The following is a 20,910-nucleotide window of genomic DNA, read 5'->3' on the forward strand; positions in this document are numbered from 1 at the left end:
GGCTAAGATGAAAAAAAAAAAAAAAAAAAAAAAAAAAGTGACATCCCATCACATTTGCCATATTCTGTTCATTAGAATTGACTCACTAAGCCCAGCCCATCATCAGGAGTTATTTTATTATTTTATTTCAATTTTTATTTCATTTTTTTTTTTAAGACGGGGTCTCATTCTGTTGCTCAGACCAGAGTCCAGGGGTACAATCATAGCTCCCTGCAGTCTCGAACTCCTGGGTCAAGCGATCCTCCTGCCTCAGCCTAGCTGGGACACAGGGATGTGCCACCATACAAGGCTAATTTATTTTATTTTATTTTATAGAGATGGAGTCTGATGATGTTTCTGAGGCTGGTCTCAAACTCCTGCCTCAGCCTCCCAAAGTGCTGGGATTACAGGTGTGAGCCATCACACTGGATTGTCAGGAACTATTTTAGACGCTGCTTACTTCAAATTGTCTCGAAGCACTCAGCACTCAGATCCTGTGAATACCCCTTCTCCCACAAAAGGAGGCTACACATTCAGTTTGCAACCCCAGCCTCCGAGATTCTCAGCCAAACACCTTCATGGCTCTGACATAGTCTACATCTGGAGTTAACAACATGAAAGATACAATCAAATAGGAAAATCACGTTATCCAACAGAGTTAGACAGTGCAAAGAAGACATTGCATTTTCCCTATTTCTGTGGCATCTAATATCAGAGGACAGGGTAGACCATCTATCTGTCTGTCTGTCTATCTATCTATCTATCTATCATCTATCAATCTATCAATCATCTATTTATTTTGAGACGGAGTCTTGCTCCATCACCCAGACTGCAGTGCAGTAGCGCGATCTTGGCTCAGTGCAACCTCCACCTCCCAGGTCCAAGCAATTCTCCTGCCTCAGCCTCCCAAGTAGCTGGGATTACAGGCACCCACCACCACACCAGGCTACTTTTTGTATTTTTAGTAGAGACGGGATTTCACCATGTTGGCCAGGCTGCTTGAACTCCTGACCTCAGGTGATCTGCCTGCCTCGGCTCCCAAAGGGCTGGGATTGCAGATGTGAGCCCCTGCTCCTGGCCCCAGATATCTTTTTAGAATAGCCATAAAAAATATTTCTTTGTTTAGATTGCTTCACAACCAAATGCTCTGAAGCCAGCTCATCTAGAGAGCCTAAGTTGATTTGAGGCCAGTCCCTGCAATACAAGGAGGAGTGTCATAACTCAAAGGCCACTCTGGAGCTTTCACTTTCTTTCCAAAATAAATAAAGCCAGTAGACTGTCCCCAGAGCTTCTGTGAAGTATTCACATTTTCTCTGGAGTGACGTGACTTTCTTAAGACATCTAAGGCATGTACATGTTATACCTTGGTCTGGCTAAATCTGGAGAATGATGGAGGTCTCCAAACCCTGAGGACTGCTGGGTTGATTCGAACTCAATGACATACCTCCCTCTGTGCAGAAAATGGAAACTAACATGTTTATCTCTGTCCATCACCCAAGAATTTTGTAAAACAGTGATGGTTTCTTTCTTTAAATCTGTTTTAAACTGTTGGAAGTACATATTTCTTTCACTAATAGCCCTCCTTAAAATTGTGATCATAAACCATTTTTTCAAGACTCAGAGACCTCTTCTCACTTGGAAAGCCATCACACATATGCATCAATTTGGAATCTGCAGCAAAACTGAGCCTCTTCAGCTTCTTACCTCTGAATAAAAAGGCTGAGATCATATTTCTACTTACAATTTCTAATTTTGAGAATTCCTGAGCAATCCATTTTGAACTTGTGAGATTTTAACTGATCCCTTTCAATTTTCTTTTCATCAAACTTAAGCATCTAAGGCTTACAGATACCTTGATTCCCAATTCTCAAAGTTTTTTTTATATGTACCTTCTTATTTATTCTCTCAAACCTTACAAAAAGAGGCATTAGTTCTTTCCCAGAAGGTAACATGCATAAAGTGTGTGGACTTTGACATCAGATGAGCTGGTTTAGAATCTTAGAACCACCACTTTCCAGCACTCGGACTTCGGTCAAGTTATTTAACTTCTCTGGGACTCAAAGAGTCCTCATCTGTAAAATGGGATTACCCATGCCTATCTCACAGAATTGTTTTGAGGACTAAATTCCACACATCTATCTATAAAGTAGTTAGCATAGTGTATAGAAATAGTTAATAAATGTTGGTTTCCTTTAAAGTTATGGAGAAACAAATGGAGATCCTGGGAGTGTCTCCAAATGTTCAACCATCTAGGAACAAGAAGGGAATGGAATCCTGTATCTAGATCATCAGTCTTCATTGTCGTTACTTCACTCATCCCTTTTGTAAGTTATCACCTAAACATCCTGGTTCACTACTTTAAGAAACTCTCTGTAAGCTGAGTCTGAAATGCCACAAAAGACATGCCATTCCTGTGACCTCAGATAAGAACAGGTTCACTCTTGATTTGTGCAGGTAAAAAGAGCGTTGCGAGTGATAGGTGCAAAAATGCTTATATGCCTCCTTTTTGAATGTATATTAGGTTTTACATTTTAGCCTCTGCATCTGAATGGATGAAAAGTGAGAATATATAATGGTGGGAAGTAGGTTTTCTGTGGAAGCTCCCAATAAATAGCTCTCACAGACTATTTACAAAGTCAGGTGTATAGTTGGAAATTATTCTCCTTCACTACTTGAGTAATTCAAGATTGGCTCAGGCTGTCCAGAGGTAGCTTTGAGGTATAAGCAACCACATGGACTGCACTACACCCTGAAGCCTGGCTGTAAGGGACAGAGGGCTGAAGAAGGCAAAAAGAAGTTCAGAGGCAGGGGCAGATACCTGACCCAAGGGCCAAGGGCCTTTCTCTGGGGGTGCCCTGCCCATTTCATTAGATATGAGGGAGAGTCACAGAGCAGACTGGCCCAGTGGATCCTCTTGGCCACTGGAGGATTATAAAGGTCTTTGCCAGCTATAAAATAAAAGGGATGAATGCTGATTATTCAACAATGTTAAATACTCAGCTTTGAAAGGAGGGGTTGGATGGTATCATTAATCTCTTCTGTCCCACATTCTCTTTGAGTTCTTGCCTCTAGCACTCAGCTTCACCTGCAGTCCCTCCCCCTCCCCCACCACCACCCCCCACCCCCTCTCTGGGGCTCTCTCTGCCCTTCCTTATGAGTGATTTGCTGCCCTCTTGGTCTCTAGTTGTGGAAGCACCTCCTAAATGCTCCCAAGAACTCACTAGAAAACACAACCAAGATTTAAAAAGAGACTATTTCTAGCAAAGCAAGTGTTTTGGAGCTCAGAGAAGCAGCTCGGCCTAAGAGAATGCACATATGCTCCCACACTGGCCAAACAGACACAGGATCTTGGGGAGTGTCTTTCCTTGAACTCAACATGATCCCTGAGACCCATCCCAGAAGTCTTCCTTTTCAGTCCGTAGGTGCTCTGGGAGCATCCCATCCACTTTCTCCTTTTGTATCCCTCCCTCTCTTTCACAGGGCTGCTCCAGGCAATCTCACCAACTCGCCATTGTTATGGAGATAGCTGAGATCTCCGGATGGAGGATGGGGGTTCCTTGTGCAAATGGAGGACATCAATATAAAAGACATGTTCAGATTTACTTTTTTTTTTAAATTGTTCTTTAGGTTCTGGGGTACATGTGCAGATCATGCAGGATTGTTGCATAGGTACACATATGGCAATGTGGTTTGCTGCCTCCATTCCCCTGTCACCTATATCTGGCATTTCTCCCTATGTTATCCCTCACTGATCTCCCCACCCCGCACTGTCCCTCCCTTGGCCCCCCACAACAGACCCCAATGTGTGATGCTCCCCTCCCTGTGTCAATGTGTTCTCATTGTTCAACACCTGCCTATCAGTGAGAACATGTGGTATTTGATTTTCTGTTCTTGTGTGAGTTTGCTGAGAATGATGGTTTCCAGATTAATCCATGTCCCTACAAAGGACACAAACTCATCGTTTTTTATGGCTGCATAGTATTCCATGGTGTAACAAACTCACCATTTTTTATGACTACATAGTATTCCATGGTGTATATGTGCCACATTTTCCTTGTCCAGTCTATCATCGATGGGCATTTGGGTTGGTTCCAGGTCTTTACTATTGTAAACAGTGCTGCTATGAACATATGTGTGCATGTGTCTTTATAATAGAATGATTTACAATCCTTTGGGTACATACGCAGTAATGGGATTGCTGGGTGAAATGGAATTTCTATTTCTAGGTCCTCAAGGAAGCACCACACTGTCTTCCACAATGGTTGAACTAGTTTACACTCCCACCAACAGTGTAAAAGTGTTCCTATTTCTCCACATCCTCTCCAGCATCTGTTGTCTCCTGATTTTTTATGATCGCCATTCTAACTGGCGTGAGGTGGTATCTCAATGTGGTTTTGATTTGCATTTCTCTAATAATCAGTGATGATGAGCATTTTTCCATATGTTTGTTGGCCATTTTCACAATACTGATTCTTCCTAACCATGAGCATGGAATGTTTATCTATCTGTTTGTGTGATCTCTTATTTCCTTGAGCAGTGGTTTGTAGTTCTCCTTGAAGAGGTTCTCTACATCCTTTCTTAGTTGTATTCCTAGGTATTTTATTCTCTTTGTAGCAATTGTGAATGGGAGTTTGCTCATGATTTGGCTCTCTGTTAGTCTGTTATTGGTGTATAGGAATGCCTGTGATTTCTGCAAATCGATTTTGTATCCTGAGACTTTGCTGAAGTTGCTTATCAACTTAAGGAGATTTGGGGCTGAGATGATGGGTGTATATTCTAAATATACAATCATGTCCTCTGCAAATAGAGACAATTTGACTTCCTCTTTTCCTAATTGAATATCCTTTATTTTTTTTTCTTGCCTAATTGCTCTGGCTAGAACTTCCAATACTATATTGAATAGGAGGAGTGAGAGAGGGCATCCTTGTCTAGTGCCAGATTTCAAAAGGAATGCTTCCAGTTTTTGTCCATTCAGTATGCTATTGCCTGTAGGTTTGCCATAAATAGCTTTTATTGTTTTGAGATATGTCCCTTCGATACCTAGTTTATTGAGAGTTTTTAGCATAAAGGGCTGTTGAATTTTGTCAAAGGCCTTCTTTGGATCTATTGAGATAATCACGTGGTTTTTGTCTTTGGTTCTGTTTATGTGGTGAATTACATTTATAGACTTGTGTATGTTGAACCAGCCTTGCATCCCTGGAATGAAGCCTACTTGATCGTGATGGATAAGCTTTTTGATGTGCTGTTGCAATCGGTTTCCCAATATTTTATTGAAGATTTTTGCATCCATGTTCATCATGGATATTGACCTGAAGTTTTCGTTGTTTGTTGAGTCTCTGCTGGGGTTTGGTATCAGGATGATGTTGGTCTCAGAAAATGATTTGGGAAGGATTCCCTGTTTTTGGATTGTTTGGAATAGTTTCAGAAGGAATGGTACCAGCTCATCTTTGTACGTCTGGTAGAATTTGGCTGTGAACCCGTCTGGACCTGGACTTCTTTTGGTTGGTAGGGTATTTATTGCTGCCTCAACTTCAGCACTTGTTATTGGTCTATTCAAGGTTTCAACTTCTTCCTAGTTTAGTCTTGAGAGGGTGCAAGTGTCCAGTAATTTATCCATTTCTTCCAGGTTTGCTGGTTTATGTGCATAGAGTTGCTTGTAGTAATCTCTGATGGTAGTTTGTATTTCTGTGGAATCAATGGTGATATCCCCTTTATCATTTTTTATTGCATCTGTTTGATTCTTCTCCCTTTTCTATTTTATTAATGTGGCTAGCGGTCTATTTTGTTGATCTTTTCAAAAAACCAGCTCCTGGATTTATTGATTTTTTGAAGGGTGTTTTGTATCTCTGTCTCCTTCAGTCCTGTTCTGATCTTCATTATTTCTTGTCTTCTGCTGGCTTTTGAGTTTTTTTGAACTTGCTCCTATAGCTCTTTCAATTTTAACGATAGAGTGTCGATTTTAGATCTTTCCTCACTTCTCATGTGGGCATTTATTGCTATAAATTTCCCTCTAGACACTGCTTTAAATGTGTCCCAGAAATTCTGGTACGTTGTATCTTCATTCTCAGTTTCAAAGAACATCTTTATTTCTGCCTTCATTTCATTGTTTATCCAGTCATAATTTAGCAGCCAGTTGTTCCGTTTCCATGAAGCTGTGTGGTTCTGAGTTATCAGTTTCTTAATTCTGAGTTCTAATTTGATTGCCCTGTGGTCTGAGAGACTGTTATGATTTCCATTCTTTTGCATTTGCTGAGGAGTGATTTACTTCCAATTATGTGGTCAATTTAGAGTAGGTGCAATGCGGTGCTGAGAAGAATGTATATTCTGTGGATTTGGGGTGGAGAGTTCTGTAGATGTCTATTAGGTCTGCTTGGTCCAGATCTGAGTTCAAGTCCTGGATATCCTGGTTAATTTTCTGTCTTGTTGATCTAATATTGACAGTGGAGTGTTAAAGTCTCCCACTATTATTGTGTGGGAGTCTAAGTCTCTTTGTAGGTCATTAAGAACTTGCTTTATGTACCTGGGTGCTCCTGTATTGGGTGCTTATATATTTAGGATCATTAGCTCTTCTTAATGCATTGATCCTTTTACCATTATGTAATGCCCTTCTTTGTCTCTTTTGATCTTTGTTGGTTTAAAGTCCATTTTATCAGAGACTAGGATTGCAACTCCTGCTTTTTTTTTGCTCTCCATTTGCTTGACAAATCTTCCTCCATCCTTTAATTTTTAGCCTATGTGTGTCCTTGCATGTGAGATGGGTTTCCTGAATACAGCACACCGGTGGGTCTTGACTTTCTATCCAATTTGCCAGTCTGTGTCTTTTGATTAGGGCATTTAGGCCATTTACATTTAAGGTTAATATTGTTATGTGTGAATTTGATCCTGCCATTTTGATGCTAGCTGGATGTTTTGCCCATTTGTTGATGCATTTTTTTGATTGTGTTGATGGTCTTTACAATTTGGTATGTTTTTGGAGTGGCTGGGACTGGTTGTTCCTTTCCTTGTTTAGTGCTTCTTTCAGGAGCTCTTGTAAGGCAGGCCTGATGGTGATGAAGTCTCTCAGCAGTTGCTTGTCCATAAAGGATTTTCTTTCTCCTTCACTTATGAAGCTTAGTTTGGCTGGATATGAAATTCTAGGTTGAAAGTTCTTTTCCTTAAGGATGTTGAATACTGGCCCCCACTCTCTTTGGCTAGTAGGGTTTCTGTGGAGAGATCCACTGTGAGTCTGATGGGCTTCCCTTTGTGGGTAACCCGACCTTTCTCTCTGGCTGCCCTTAGCATTTTTTCCTTCATTTCAACCCTGGTGAATCTGACGATTATATTCCTTGGGGTTGCTGTTCTTGAGGAATATCTTTGTGGTGTTCTCTGTATTTCCTGGACTTGAACGGTGGCCTGGCTTGCTAGGTTGGGGAAGTTCTCCTGGATAATATCCTGAAGAGTGTTTTCCAGCTTGGGTTCATTCTCTCCGTCACATTCAGGTACACCTATCAAACATAGATTAGGTCTTTCCACATAATCCCATATTTCTTGGAGGCTTTGTTCATTTCTTTTCACTCTTTTTTCTCTATTCTTGCCTTCTCATTTTATTTCATTTAGTTGATCTTCAATCTCTGTTATCCTTTCTTCTGCTTGGTCAATTTGGTGACTGAAACTTGTGTATGCTTCGTGAAGTTCTCGTGCTGTGTTTTTCAGCTCCACCAAGTCGTTTATATTCTTCTCTAAGCTATTTATTCTAGTTAGCATCACATCTAACCTTTTTTCTAGGTTCTTAGTTTCTTTGCATTGGGTCAACACATGTTCTTTTAGCTCTGAGAAGTTTGTTATTATCCACCTTCAGAAGCCTGTTTCTGTCAATTCATCAGATTCATTATCCATCTATCTTTGATCCCTAGCTGGTGAGGAGTTGTGATCCTTTGGAGGAGGAGAGGTGTTCTGGTTTTTGGTGTTTTCATCCTTTTTGCACTGGTTTCTTCCCATCTTAGTGGCTTTATCTACCTGTGGTCTTTGTAGTTGGTGACTTTCAGATGAGATCTCTGGGTGGACATCCTTTTTGTTGATGATGAGGTTATTTCTTTCTGTTTCTTAGTTTTCCAACTGTCAGGTCCCTCTGCTGCAGGACTGCTGGAGGTCCACTCCAGACCCTGCTTGCCTGGGGATCACCCGCAGGGGCTGCAGAACAGTAAGGGTTGCTTCCGGTTTCTTCTTCTGTTATCTTTGTCCCAGAAGGGTGCCTGCCAGATGTTGGCCTGAGCTCTCCTTTATGAGGTGTCTCTTTGGGCATTCGGGGGTTGGGGAGCTGCTTGAGGAGACAGTCTGTCCCTTATAGCAGCTCAAGTGCTGAGCTGTGAGCGCCGTTGTTCCTTGCGGAGCTGCTGGGCAGGTACTTTTAAGTCTGCTGCAGCGGAACTCATAACCGCCTTTTTTTCCCAGGTGCTCTGTCCTAGGAGGGTCGGCTTTATTTATAAGTTCCTGTCATGCTGCTACCTTTTTTCATAGATGCCCTGCCCCGCACGGAGTAGTCTAGGCACAGTCTGCCAGCAGAGGCGTTGCTGAGCTGCCACAGGCTCTGCCCAGCTGCCATGTGAACTGACTCGGTAGTGGTGGTCGCCCTTCCCTCCACTGATCTGGACCATCCTCGGTCCAGCTGCGCTTGCTATGAGACTCTCAATCCAGAGCATTTCAGATTGCTTGTTTTGGAGAGGTGGCACCCGCCGAGCCAGATCACCTGGCTCCATCTCTGCCCCCTCCCTTTTAGTTGAGTGGAAGGCTCTGTCTCCCAGGTGTTCCAGGTGCCAGTTGAAATGGCCGCTCAGATTTGTGTGAGTTTCTGTGTGCCAACCCTGCACCGGCTGAAACCACCGTGCTGAAAACTCGTAGCGCTTTTTGGCCTGGGAATCTCCTGGTCTGTGGGAAGTGAAAGTTTGTTTGGAAATGCTGTGGGCACTCACCCTCTGTGTTGTTCTTGCTGGGTCTGGAGCTGTTCCTATTTGGCCATCTTGGATCCTCCCCCAAGATTAACTTTTTAATCTTGCTATTAAATATCATCTGGTATCATCTGGGATTATGGTGGTATTTTGTAGAAAAAAAATCCCCAGATAAATGCCATGTAAATTAATACTCCTGGATTTATAATATTCCTACAGCTTTTTCATACTTAATTCTTCAGTTAGTAGTGAGTCCTGTATCTTGCCATTTTTCATTTTCTCAGTCGTTTTTCCTCTGCCTGTAGAATAATCTGTAGAGGAAATCTCAAGGAAGGGAGAATCCAACCTAATGGAACCACCATGGAATACTGTGTCATTTACTACCCTTCCCCTCCAGTCTCCTCTCCAGGCTTTTACATGTCTTGAGGGTTAATTTTTCTATAAAACTATTAAAATGTATGTTTAATATGCTATATACATCCATACTGGGTTTAAAAAAATGATTCCTCTCCTTCTACTTCCACCTACCTGGCTGGCCCCCTCCCCAAATCCCTTGGGTTGGTGGAGTTGGCAGCAGAGGTCTGGTCTGGAGGCCAGGTTCAACCACCCCAGAGAGTGAAAACCCACAGTAAGAAAGCATCTACACAGCATTCTTCTGCACAAAACACAGCCCCATGGCAGGTTTCCCATTGTCAGAACTGAGGCTCCAATGCGAGCTCCTCCGCACTCCTCCGCCATCGTTAAGGGTATCATTTCCACGGTGAACTTTCTTGAAAATCAGCCCTTCTATGAAACTTCTTTCCGATATACCCCTGCCTGTTCTTTCCCTCCCACCTGGCAACAGAAGACAGGTTCTCTTCTCTTTGAGCACACTGGCACTACAAGCAGCTCCTGGGGATATTCTCCAAAGGAACAGATTCTTGCTTTAATTCCTGACCTATTCACACAACAGAGCCCACGGCAGGAAGGCCCCATTCTCGGCCTAGTGAGCTGCAGCGTTGCCACCCACCAAGCACAGCTGCTCTGCTAATTTTAGACTCTCAGAGAAGTCACCTGACTGCAAGGCACTTGGAGACACACATCACACCCTGTCTCAGGAGGTAGTCTGGAGTGGGGCTCACTCTGCTTTCAACACCCATAGCACCCTGTAACCTACAAAAGTGACTTTTTTTTGGAGGCTCCTCAATGAATGATAAAAATAAATGGCAACACTTAATGCACTGTGAAACTGAAATCTATTTCCACCTGGTCTAGCCCTGAAATCTATTTCCACCTGGTCTAGCCACCTGGTCTAACCCCACTTTTGGTCTGTTCAGCTGCCGGATCTTTACCCAGACTCCAGGTACTCCAGGTATTCCGCACATCCACAGCTAACCCCTGGTGAGTGCCATCTGGGGCAATTTTAGTCAGCCAGGCTAGGACCCTCAGGTCAACCCTGACTACCTTCCCTCTCTCTCCAGTCAGTAAATCTTAAACTGAAAACTATTTTATCTCCTAAACTGTGTTTGCAAACTTCCTCTCCATTCTGGCAGCCTTGTCCTATTTCAGGTCCTCTTCAGTGTCTCCCCTCACACTGCAACAGTTTGGCAACAGTCGCCCCGCCTTCCGTCTCACCCTCGAAGGCTAGCATCCAAGGTGATCTTTCTAAAACCATGTCTATCTCACTTAAAACCCTTCGAGGCATCCTGTCAGGTTCTCCACCCTATCTGTTTAGTAGAATCACCTGGGAACTTTAAAGAAAAAAAGAAAAAAAAGGCCAGGCATCGCGGCTCACGCCTGTAATCTCAGCACTTTGGGAGGCCAAGGCGGACGGATCAAGAGGTCAAGAGATCAAGACCATCCTGGCCAACATAGTGAAACTCCATCTCTACTAAAAATACATAAATTAGCTGGGTCTGGTGGCACAGCTACTTGGGAGGCTGAGGAAGGAGAATCACTTGAACCTGGGAGGCAGAGGTTGCAGTGAGCCAAGATCATGCCACTGCACTCCAGCCTGGCAACAGAGCAAGATTCCATCTCAAAAAAAAAAAAAAAAAAAATTGCAGGGCGCAGTGGCTTAAGCCTATAATCCTAGTACTTACTGAGAGGCCAAGGTGGATGGATCACCTGGGGTCAGGAGTTTGAGGCCAACCTGACCAACATGGCGAAACCTTGTCTCTACTAAAAATACAAAATTAGCCAGGCGTGGTGGCACATGCCTGTAATCCCAGCTACTTGGGATGCTGAGACATCAGAATAGCTTGAACCTGGGAAGCAGAGGTTGCAGTGAGCCAAGATGGCACCATTGCACTCCAGCCTGGGCAACAGAGTGAGAGTCGATCTCAAAATAAATAAATAAATAAATTCAGTTCCTGCTCCCATTCCAAGATTCTGATTTAAGTGGACTGGATGGGAGAAAGCAACCATATTTCTTTTTTAAATTTCCTGGGAAATCCTAACATGCACACATAGTTGAGAAGCCCTGACCTGTAGGATAACGTCCAGGCTCCTTCCCATGGCACCCAAGATGCCCCCTGACTGGGCCCCTGCCCAACCTCCCCGGCCAGCCTCACTCCTGGCCAGTCCATGCCTTTATGTGCCAGCAACACTGAACTCCTGCAGCTCCCAGCATTGCTTATGCCATTCCCACTGTCTGAAGTGCCCTCCCTACTGGTCCAATCAACATCACCTTCTACAGGAAGCCATTCCTACTTATTATAAGGTCTTTTAGACCGACTGACAACCCTACGGATGCCATGTTAACCTCTGTGACCTGCATGGACACTCCAGATGAGTTCCTGGAAAATCTAAAGTGACTGGAAGACCATGAAAAGAGGAAGAAATGATCAAACACTGTAGTGCCTACTCCACACCCTACAACCCCCTCTCAGCGTGGCCAGCCTTGTGACTCCACACCCTGCGACCCCCTCCCAGCGTGGCCAACCTTGTGACTCCACACCCTGCGACCCCCTCCCAGCTTGGCCAACCTTGTGACTCCACACCCTACGACCCCCTCCCAGCGTGGCCAACCTTGTGACGCCACACCCTGCGATCCCCTCCCAGCTTGCAAAAAACCACCCTCAAGTTACTTCTGTAACTTTCCACTGTTTACCCCAAACCTATAAAACCAATTCTATCCCTCCGCCCTCTGCTGACGCCCTTTTCAGCCTCAGCCCACCTGCACCCGGGTGAATAAACAGCCATGCTGCTTACACAAAGCCTGTTTTGGGGTGGGGGGGGGTCTCTTCATTCAGAGCGCGAGTTTTAACACTTACCTCAATGCTTTAGCTCACCTCCAGGTCACTGCCCTGTGTAACTTTGGATGTGTCCGTATTACTGAACATTCACATGATTTTATGGTGTCCATCTTTCTTAAGCAAAAGGGAGACATTTATTTATACGGGGATAGTTCATAAAGCCCAAAGCTGCTGAAACTACAGCTGGGCCTCTCAAGCAATGGAACCCTGAATTAGAAAGCTCCCAGGTACCAAGTTGATTTATTCAGTCATTCTCTCTCACTGGGTTACATGGCTTCTGGTGTCCGTTCACTGCTTTTGGATCTCCTTGGCAGACAACATTCTCTGCCTCTGTGTACCTGGGTGGGCCAAAAATGAGCACTTCACAAAGGCTGAGTCAACTCCTGAAGGCCGTGTTCGCACTCCCAGCAATACTGACCAGCATCCTGGTTGTTGATTTTCAAGTCCCTGAAGATAGAATCTTACTGGCCCAGGGGTTCACCCTTGTCCATCAGCTTTGGCCAAATAGGCTTGCTGCATAAGAAGGCAAGTCTTGGGAAAAAAACAGAGGAGTCGTAGGATTAGCAGACAACCTAAAAGGTGGTAACTATGCCCCAAGAGTCAAGGGATTGTTGAACTATGTATAGGTCGGTTCTGTGAGCCCAGAGGAGGAAACCATTATGTAGTCTTCGATGTCAGGGAAGACTTCACAGGAAAGTTGGCACGGGCCAGGCATAAAGGAAGATAAGGGGCAAATGGCAATATCAGCACGATACCTAAAAAATAGGCTTTTATGTAAAAGTGCAAGAAATGCACTGAAAGGGTGGCAAGATGGATCAGTAGATCCATCAGGATCAGCACTTGGGCCTAGAAAATGTAGATTTCGTTCAGACTGTGAGAGTCTTTAAGTGACAGATTGAAAGTCTGGCCTTCACTGCTCAGGAGGGGGTTCCTCTTAGACGACCTCAATCACTCGAGTAAGGAGAAGAGGTAGTCAGCCGACCCAGGGAGAGGCCCTTTGGGTCTGAGTTAAAGCAATGAGTCAGTCACTTCTTACTACTTAGCAGTGCAAAAAGCACTTTGCAGTCAGGTACTGTGGCTCACGCCTGTAATCCCACCTCTTTGGGAGGCCGAGGTGGGTAGATTACCTGAGGTCAGGAGTTTGAGACCAGCCTGGCCAACATGATGAAACCCCATCTCTGTAAAAATACAAAAAAATTAGCCGGGCATGGTGGCACGCACCTGTAGTCCAAGCTTCTTAGGAGGCTGAGGAGGCAGAGGCTGCAGTGAGCAGAGATCATGCCACTGCACTCCAGCCTGGGTGACGGAGCAAGACGCCATCTCAAAACAACAACAGAAAAAGCACTTTGCTTGTGATACTTCCTGTAATCCTCACAGTATCGTAATGTAGCTGGCTTTTATTTTACCCAGATTACTGAAGAGGAAAATGTGGCTCAGTCCGGTTATGCAACTTGCTGAAGATCACATAACTAGCTGGCAGAAGCATGAGTTGAAGGTAGAGTTTCTGATTCTGAAGTCTAATCTCATTCAGGGCACTGGGCTACCCAGCAATGGAAAGCTCATGCTAAGACTGCCTTGAGTTGTGATACAAAGACTGAATAGTTTGGGAAAAAATATTTTCATTGTTGACTAATGATACAGAAAAATGCTCATGATATGATACTGAGTGGTGGAGAAGAGATTGACTATCAGACTATGTAAGCACTGTGGCGTTAATCTTAAAAAGGGTAGTCTGTGCTCATCTGTCCTATGGATAGTGGTCAGGCTTCAGACCTAGGACTGAGAATGGTCCCCTCTGAAAATCTTCCCTCTTTTCAATTATGCTTTGCAACCACGGTGCATTCTTTTGGATTATTCAATTGCAGGGGTGAAAATTTTAGTGACTGCCTCGTACCATGAATCATAGCAATTTTAGGTCATAAGATAACTCTCATGTTCTACTATAAATAGGGCTGGGCTTTCATTACTAGATATACACTAACAATTAACAATAAACAGTAGCTTTTCATAAATGGCTGCTGAGAGAAAATATTACAACCCTGAGTTTCACAATCTTGGCTAGAAGAATTATATAATTATCTGATGTATTTTGGACTGTTGAAATATATATACTTCACTTTGGGAGGCCGAGGCGGGTGGATCACGAGGTCAAGAGATCGAGACCATCCTGGCCAACATGGTGAAACCCCGTCTCCACTAAAAATACAAAAAATCAGCTGGACATGGTGGCACGTGCCTGTAGTCCCAGCTACTCAGGAGGCTGAGGCAGGAGAATTGCCTGAACCCAGGAGGCGGAGGTTGCGGTGAGCCGAGATCGCGCCATTGCACTCCAGCCTGGGTAACAAGAGCAAAACGAAACTCCGTCTCAAAAAAAAAAAAAAAAAGAAATATATATACTTCACTTTGGGAGGCCGAGGTGGGTGGATCATGAGGTCAAGAGATCGAGACCATCCTGGTCAACATGGTGAAACCCCGTCTCCACTAAAAATACAAAAAATCAGCTGGACATGGTGGCACGTGCCTGTAGTCCCAGCTACTCAGGAGGCTGAGGCAGGAGAATTGCCTGAACCCAGGAGGCGGAGGTTGCGGTGAGCCGAGATCGCGCCATTGCACTCCAGCCTGGGTAACAAGAGCAAAACTCCGTCTCAAAAAAAAAAAAAAAAGAAATATATATACTTTGTATTGTTCAATGATGGAAGTTTTTTCTTTATAACTATTTTGTAAAAGAATCCCTTGTTTTTACATATATTCAGTTGGCAAAGGTTAAAAAAAAATTTAACCTATAGTTAGTGAAGGTGCGGGTAATTTGGCAATACCTACCAAAGTTGTAAATATACATGCCCTTTCCCCAAGTAATTTCATTGCTAAGTAGTTATTGTTCATATATAATCAAATGTATGTGCAATGTATAAGGATATGTAGTATATTTATAATAGCAAAACACCTCAGAGCAACGTGAATACATCTGAAAAATGTACTGGCTAAGTCAGTCATGAGATAACCATTCAATGGAATCCCCTGCAACTGCTATAAAGAATGAGGTGGATACAGAGGTTCTTTTTTTTTTTGAGATGGTGTTCCACTCTTGTTATCCAGGCTGGAGTGCAATGGCGCGATCTCGGCTCACTGCAACCTCCACCTCCTAGGTTCAAGCAATTCTCCTGCCTCAGCCTCCCGAGTAGCTGGGACTACAGGTGTGTACCACCATGCCCATCTAAGTTTTGTATTTTTAGTAGAGACGGGGTTTCACCATGTTGACCAGGATGGTCTCGATCTCTTGACCTCATGATCCACCCACCTCGGCCTCCCAAAGTGCTGGGATTACAGGTGTGAGCCACCACGTCCTATAGAACCCCGATACAGAGGTTCTAATACGAAAACATGACCGAGACATAGCAAGTGAAAAAGCAAGATGGAGAAAAACACGTGCAGCCTGCCTTTATCTGTGTGTGTGTGTGTGTGTGTTTTTTTTTTTTTAAGTGAAATTATACTTCCATATGCATAGAAAAATTCTGACAGAATACTATTTGGCTATTTGACCACAAGAATATATAATTTTTATAATTAAAAACATTTCTTGCTCTCACTTAAAATTAATACAATTTTGTGGTAGGATAGAAGACATATGCCGGGCGCAGTGGCTCACACCTGTAATCCCAGCACTTTGGGAGGCTGAAGTGAGTGGATCATGAGGTCAAGAGATCAAGACCATCTTGGTTAACATGGTGAAACCCCCATCTCTACTAAAAATACAAAAATTAGCTGGGTGTGGTGCTGTGCGCTTGTAGTCCCAGCTACTTGGGAGGCTGAGGGAGAAGAATTGCTTGAATCTGGGAGGCAGAGGTTGCAGTGAGCCGAGATCATGCCAGTGCACTGCAGCCTGGCAACAGAGCAAGATTCCATCTCAAAAAAAAAAAAAAAGAATATTTAGAAGACATAGACTTGTATAATGGGCAAGGCATGGTGGTTTATGCCTGTAAGTAAACTTAGCACTTTGGGAGGCTGAGGCAGGATAATCGCTTGAGTCTAAGAGTTTAAGATCAGCCTGGGCAACATAGTGAGACCCCTGTCTCTATAAAAATAAAAAAGTATCTGGGCATGGTCATGCACACCTGTGGTCCCAGATAGGAGGCTGAGGTGGGAGGATTGCTTGAGCTGGGAGGTCAAGACTGCAGTGAGCCATGATCGCACTATTGCACTCAGCCTGGGCAACAGAGTGAGACCCTGTCTCAAAAAAAAAAAAAAAAAAAAAGGAAAAAGAAAAAAAGGGGACAATGGTAAAAATGAGCATTACTCAGCTAAAAATAGAAATTATCCAAAAACAATTTGATGTTTTTCCTTTGGAATTTGTTCCGATGCACATACACTTGCAATGGCCCAAGGGGTTCACCTTGCCCACTGCCTAGACAGAACTGATTCATCAAGACAGTAACTGCAATAGAGAAAGAGTAATTCATGCAGAGCCAGCTGTGAGGGAGACTGGAGTTTTATTATTACTTAAATTGGTCTCCCTGAGCATTCGGGGAGCAGTTTTTAAGCATAACTTGGTGGGGGCAGGGAGCCAGTGAGCCAGGAGTGCTGATTTGTCAGGGATGAAATCATAAGAGCTGAAGCCGTCTTCTTGCACTAAGTCAGTTCCTGGGTGGGGGCCACAAGATCGGATGAGCCAGTTTATCGATCTGGGTGGGGCCAGCTGATCCCTCAAGTGCTGGGTCTACAAAATATCTCAAGCACTGATCTTAGGAGCAGTTTAGGGAGGGTCAGAATTTTGTAGCCTCCAGCTGCATGACTCCTAAACCATAATTTCTAATCCTGTGGCTAATGTTAGTCTAGTCCCCTGGCAAGAAGGAGTTCTGCTCTAGGAAAGGGCTGTTGCTGACTTTGTTTGAACTGTAAACTACAAACTTTCTCCCAAAGTTAGTTCAGCCTACGGCCAGCAATGAACAAAGACAGCTTGGAGGTTAGAAGCAAGTGGAGTCGGTTAAGTCAGATTGCTTCCTCTATCTCAGTCATAATTTTGTAAAGGCGGCTTCACATTGTCCAGAAGTCAGGGCTGAGAAGTAGTCTGGGTCAGGCGTGGTGGCTCACGCCTGTAATCCCAGCACTTTGGGAGGCTGAGGCAGGTGGATCACTTGAGGTCAGGAGTTCAAGACCAGCCTGGCCAACGTGCTGAACCCTGTCTCCACTATTTTAAGCCGGGTGTGATGGTGGGCACCTGTTATCCCAGCTACTCTGGAAGCTGAGGTAGGAGAATCGCTTGAAACCAGGAGGCAGAGGTTGGAGGTTGCAGTGAGCCAAGATCCTGCTACTGCACTCCAGCCTGGGTAGCAGAGTGAAAGTCCATCTCAAGAAAAAAGAAGCCGGGCGCGGTGGCTAAAACCTGTAATCCCATCACTTTGGGAGGCTGAGGCGGGTGGATCACGAGGTCAAGAGATCGAGACCATCCTGGTCAACTTGGTGAAACCCTGTCTCTACCAAAAATACAAAAAAATTAGGGCATGGTGGTGCGTGCCTGTAATCCCAGCTACTCAGGAGGCTGAGGCAGGAGAATTGCCTGAACCCAGGAGGCGGAGGTTGCGGTGAGCCGAGATCGCGCCATTGCACTCCAGCCTGGGTAACATGAGTGAAACTCCGTCTCAAAAAAAAAAAAAAGAAAAAAGAAGTAGTCTGGGTAAACCAGTGAGCACATTTAAAAAACTGCCAGTGGTGGGCCTCCTGAAGGAAAGAAATACAAATAAATTGTGCTTCTTTCATAAAGAAGCATGGGCTTTTCTGAGCTACTGGGTTAGTTGGTTTGTTTACTTGCTGGTTTCTTCATTTTTTTAGCTTTGAGTTGTGAGTCAAGTCCAGATATTACGGTACTGTCCACATAGCTATTCAAGTGGTAGGTTTTAAATCATCATGCTCATAGGACAAATTTGTAAAATAACTTCATTATCACAACAGCTACCAAAAATTATTCAAACCAATTCAACAACTATTCTTTTTGAAAACTAAATATTTGAATAAGGAGAGTTTCCCTGTTAAAGTTTCTTTCGTAAAGAAACTTAAGCCAAAAACCAATGTTATATAAAATGGAGAATCCCTTCAAAGTAGAGACAAAGCCAGTCTGCCCTCTGCCGTGATTATACTCAGCACAGTACTGCGATGCTAACAGTAATGTCAGAGAAGGGCAAATGGAGGCAGCTATGCAGGAAAGGAAGGAAGTATGGCTGAGAGCTGATATTATCATATACTTATGAAGGCCAAGAGGTGAGAGGTGGTCAGGGGCTCTGGAGTACAGGCTAACTCCATAAAGTGTGGTGTTATTCTTTGTACTGGTGATACACACAAAAAAATGATTCCATTCTGTAACAGTAATAAAGCAACATACATTCTTCAGTATTGACTCAACTTGGAATGAAAATACTATCTTATTCTAAGAAATGTAAAACACCATAATAGGAAACACAAAGGGAGACGTTCGAAAATGGCGAAGGCATTTACTCCGCTTCTGGTTGAGAAGAGAATACAGGAAAGATAATATATCTTAAATAAGTATGTGAATTTAATGCAATTAAAGTTCCTGAAGATCATTTATACAACTTGGCAAATAATGTGAATTAGTCCAAAAGCGCCGTAAAGAATAACAATTAAAAAAAATTTTTTTGATACACCCTATTAGATTTTGAAACCTCTAACAACTAAATCTTCCTAACTTCAAAATAGGGCGTAGAAAAAAAATCACTAATTGAATAAAATGGGTATTCCAGAAATAGATTCAACTGCTTCAGTTGAAAATATATAGGCGGAGGGGAGGGAGGGACATAAGTGGTATAACAATGGAAAAAAGAAACATGATTTAAACAAAATCGTAGGGAAAACTCAGGAGGAATTATAGACACATATATCCTACTTAGAGTGGATTGTCGAGAAATTATCTAGCGTTGTGCCCTTTTTTTGTGGTTTTTGGTTTTGTGGCAGATTTATTGTTGTTGCTGTGGATTGAGCTGAAGGGAATTCTCCCCTAACCTCAGAGAAGGCAGCCAGCTTCACTCTTCCTATGTCCCCGGCTCCCAAGGGACATGTTTGGTGCTTAAGGACCAAGTCTTGGGAGCACTGGTTCCGGGCAGGAGGAGGCTGCAGGTGGAGCTGGGATGGGGGCCATGAGGCTTTTAGAGTTGGGAAGAGGCAGTGCCCAGGAGCTGATAGGACATTGAATGGTGGATGGCTGTGTGGATGTTGCTAAAACTGGACCTCCACCTCCTCTGCTCAGGAGCAGCTGCCTGGTCTGGTGAGGAGGAGGCAGGAAGCATAGCCGCAGGGCCTCCCAGCTGTCAGAGGTTCATGCAGACTTGGGTAAGAGCATCTTTTGAATGGCAGAGGTTTTTCTCCCCATCCTCCTAGACTGAGTAAGCCCTGGAATCCTGGGACAACTCAAGGGAGGGGTGATGGAGAGGGAGGACCCCTTCCCAGGATATTGCTCCTGGGCTCAGGGAATGCTGGAGGTGAATTTGATGAGCCAGAAAAACAAAGTAATATTTCTTGCCCCTCAAGTGCAGTGAAACACTATTTTGATTACATGCATCATACATTTCAACAAATCCAGATGACAAAAAGATTATTAAACAACTGCAAATTATTTTGAAAACCAGGTAACAAGTGTAGAGGAAAGATACATATCTAGGTATCAAAATAATAAAAATAAAAACAGAGGAGATCAGACAAGCGGGGTCATGGAAAAACACACAGCCTGATCAGCACTTAGAGAAATGCAATCACAACATACAGCCAGGTTGTACCCAAACGGCTTGGATTCATTCTAACTCAGGACTGACTATAATAAACCCCAAAGTGCCCATTAGCCAAATATCTTCGTTACAGTGGTATAAGCCCAGTAATGTAATCTGCATTTTGCACCAAATGTGACCTAAAAATCTGTGCAGAATCCGAGTTAACAAAGGACTTAATCAGCTTGTAAAGTGTCTTACCAGAGATGGCTTTCTGAAGCCATGCCAGAGAGGGGCCTGGCCTCTCTGACCCCTTTGAACCAGCCATTCATGCTCTCTTAGGCTGCAAGATGGCTGTCCATGCAATCTGTAGCTCTGAGACAAGGCCAAGCTAGCAATTCCAGATGGGGCCCAACACATCACCTGAGTCTTCACAGCATTATGTTATAAATCCAATGGCTGGCAAAGGGTTTGAGGCTAAATGGGACCCATCTGTCCCCACAGTGTGGCCACTGAGATTTGGAGGAAAAAAAACAGGTGTACCTCATAACTAGGAGTTTATCAGGGACTAGTTACCTGCCTAACACTATGTGTGCAAAACTAATCACCAGTGTGTGTCTGTTTAGCAGGCTTGGATTGGCTAATAATTCTAGCTGAACTGAATCATCATTCATGAGATAATTTCGAATTCCTCAGATTTACTTCCATGAAAATTCAGAATGAAACTGGGACATTATGGATTTTTCACAAAGGGAAAGTAGGTATAACAATTCCTCCTATGTCCTTGACTCAGGTTTGAGTCACATGGATTCTCATTCAACACTGCCATTCTTTTTTCTGTTGTTGTTTGTTTTTGAGAGGGCGTCTCACTCTGCCACCTAGGCTGGAGTGCAGGTGACGCAATCTTGGCCCACTGCAACTTCCACCTCCCTGGTTCAAGCGATTCTCCTGCCTCAGGCTCCGAGTAGCTGGGAATATAGGCGCCTACCACCATCTCTGGCTAATTTTTAAAATATTTTTAGGAGAGACAGGGTTTCACCAAGTAGGCCAGGCTGGCCTTGA

At 43.8% G+C, this 20,910-nt stretch overlaps 1 long non-coding RNA gene across 2 annotated transcripts in view; it reads left to right on the forward strand.

The window, feature by feature from the left end:
* LOC108317889 overlaps positions 1-20,910 on the forward strand; it is a 151,601-nt gene that overhangs the window by 48,376 nt on the left and 82,315 nt on the right. The gene's annotated exons all lie outside the window — the stretch shown is intronic.

This window comes from Cebus imitator, unplaced genomic scaffold, assembly GCF_001604975.1.
Source record: "Cebus imitator isolate Cc_AM_T3 unplaced genomic scaffold, Cebus_imitator-1.0 Scaffold211, whole genome shotgun sequence".
Lineage (NCBI taxonomy): Eukaryota > Metazoa > Chordata > Mammalia > Primates > Cebidae > Cebus > Cebus imitator.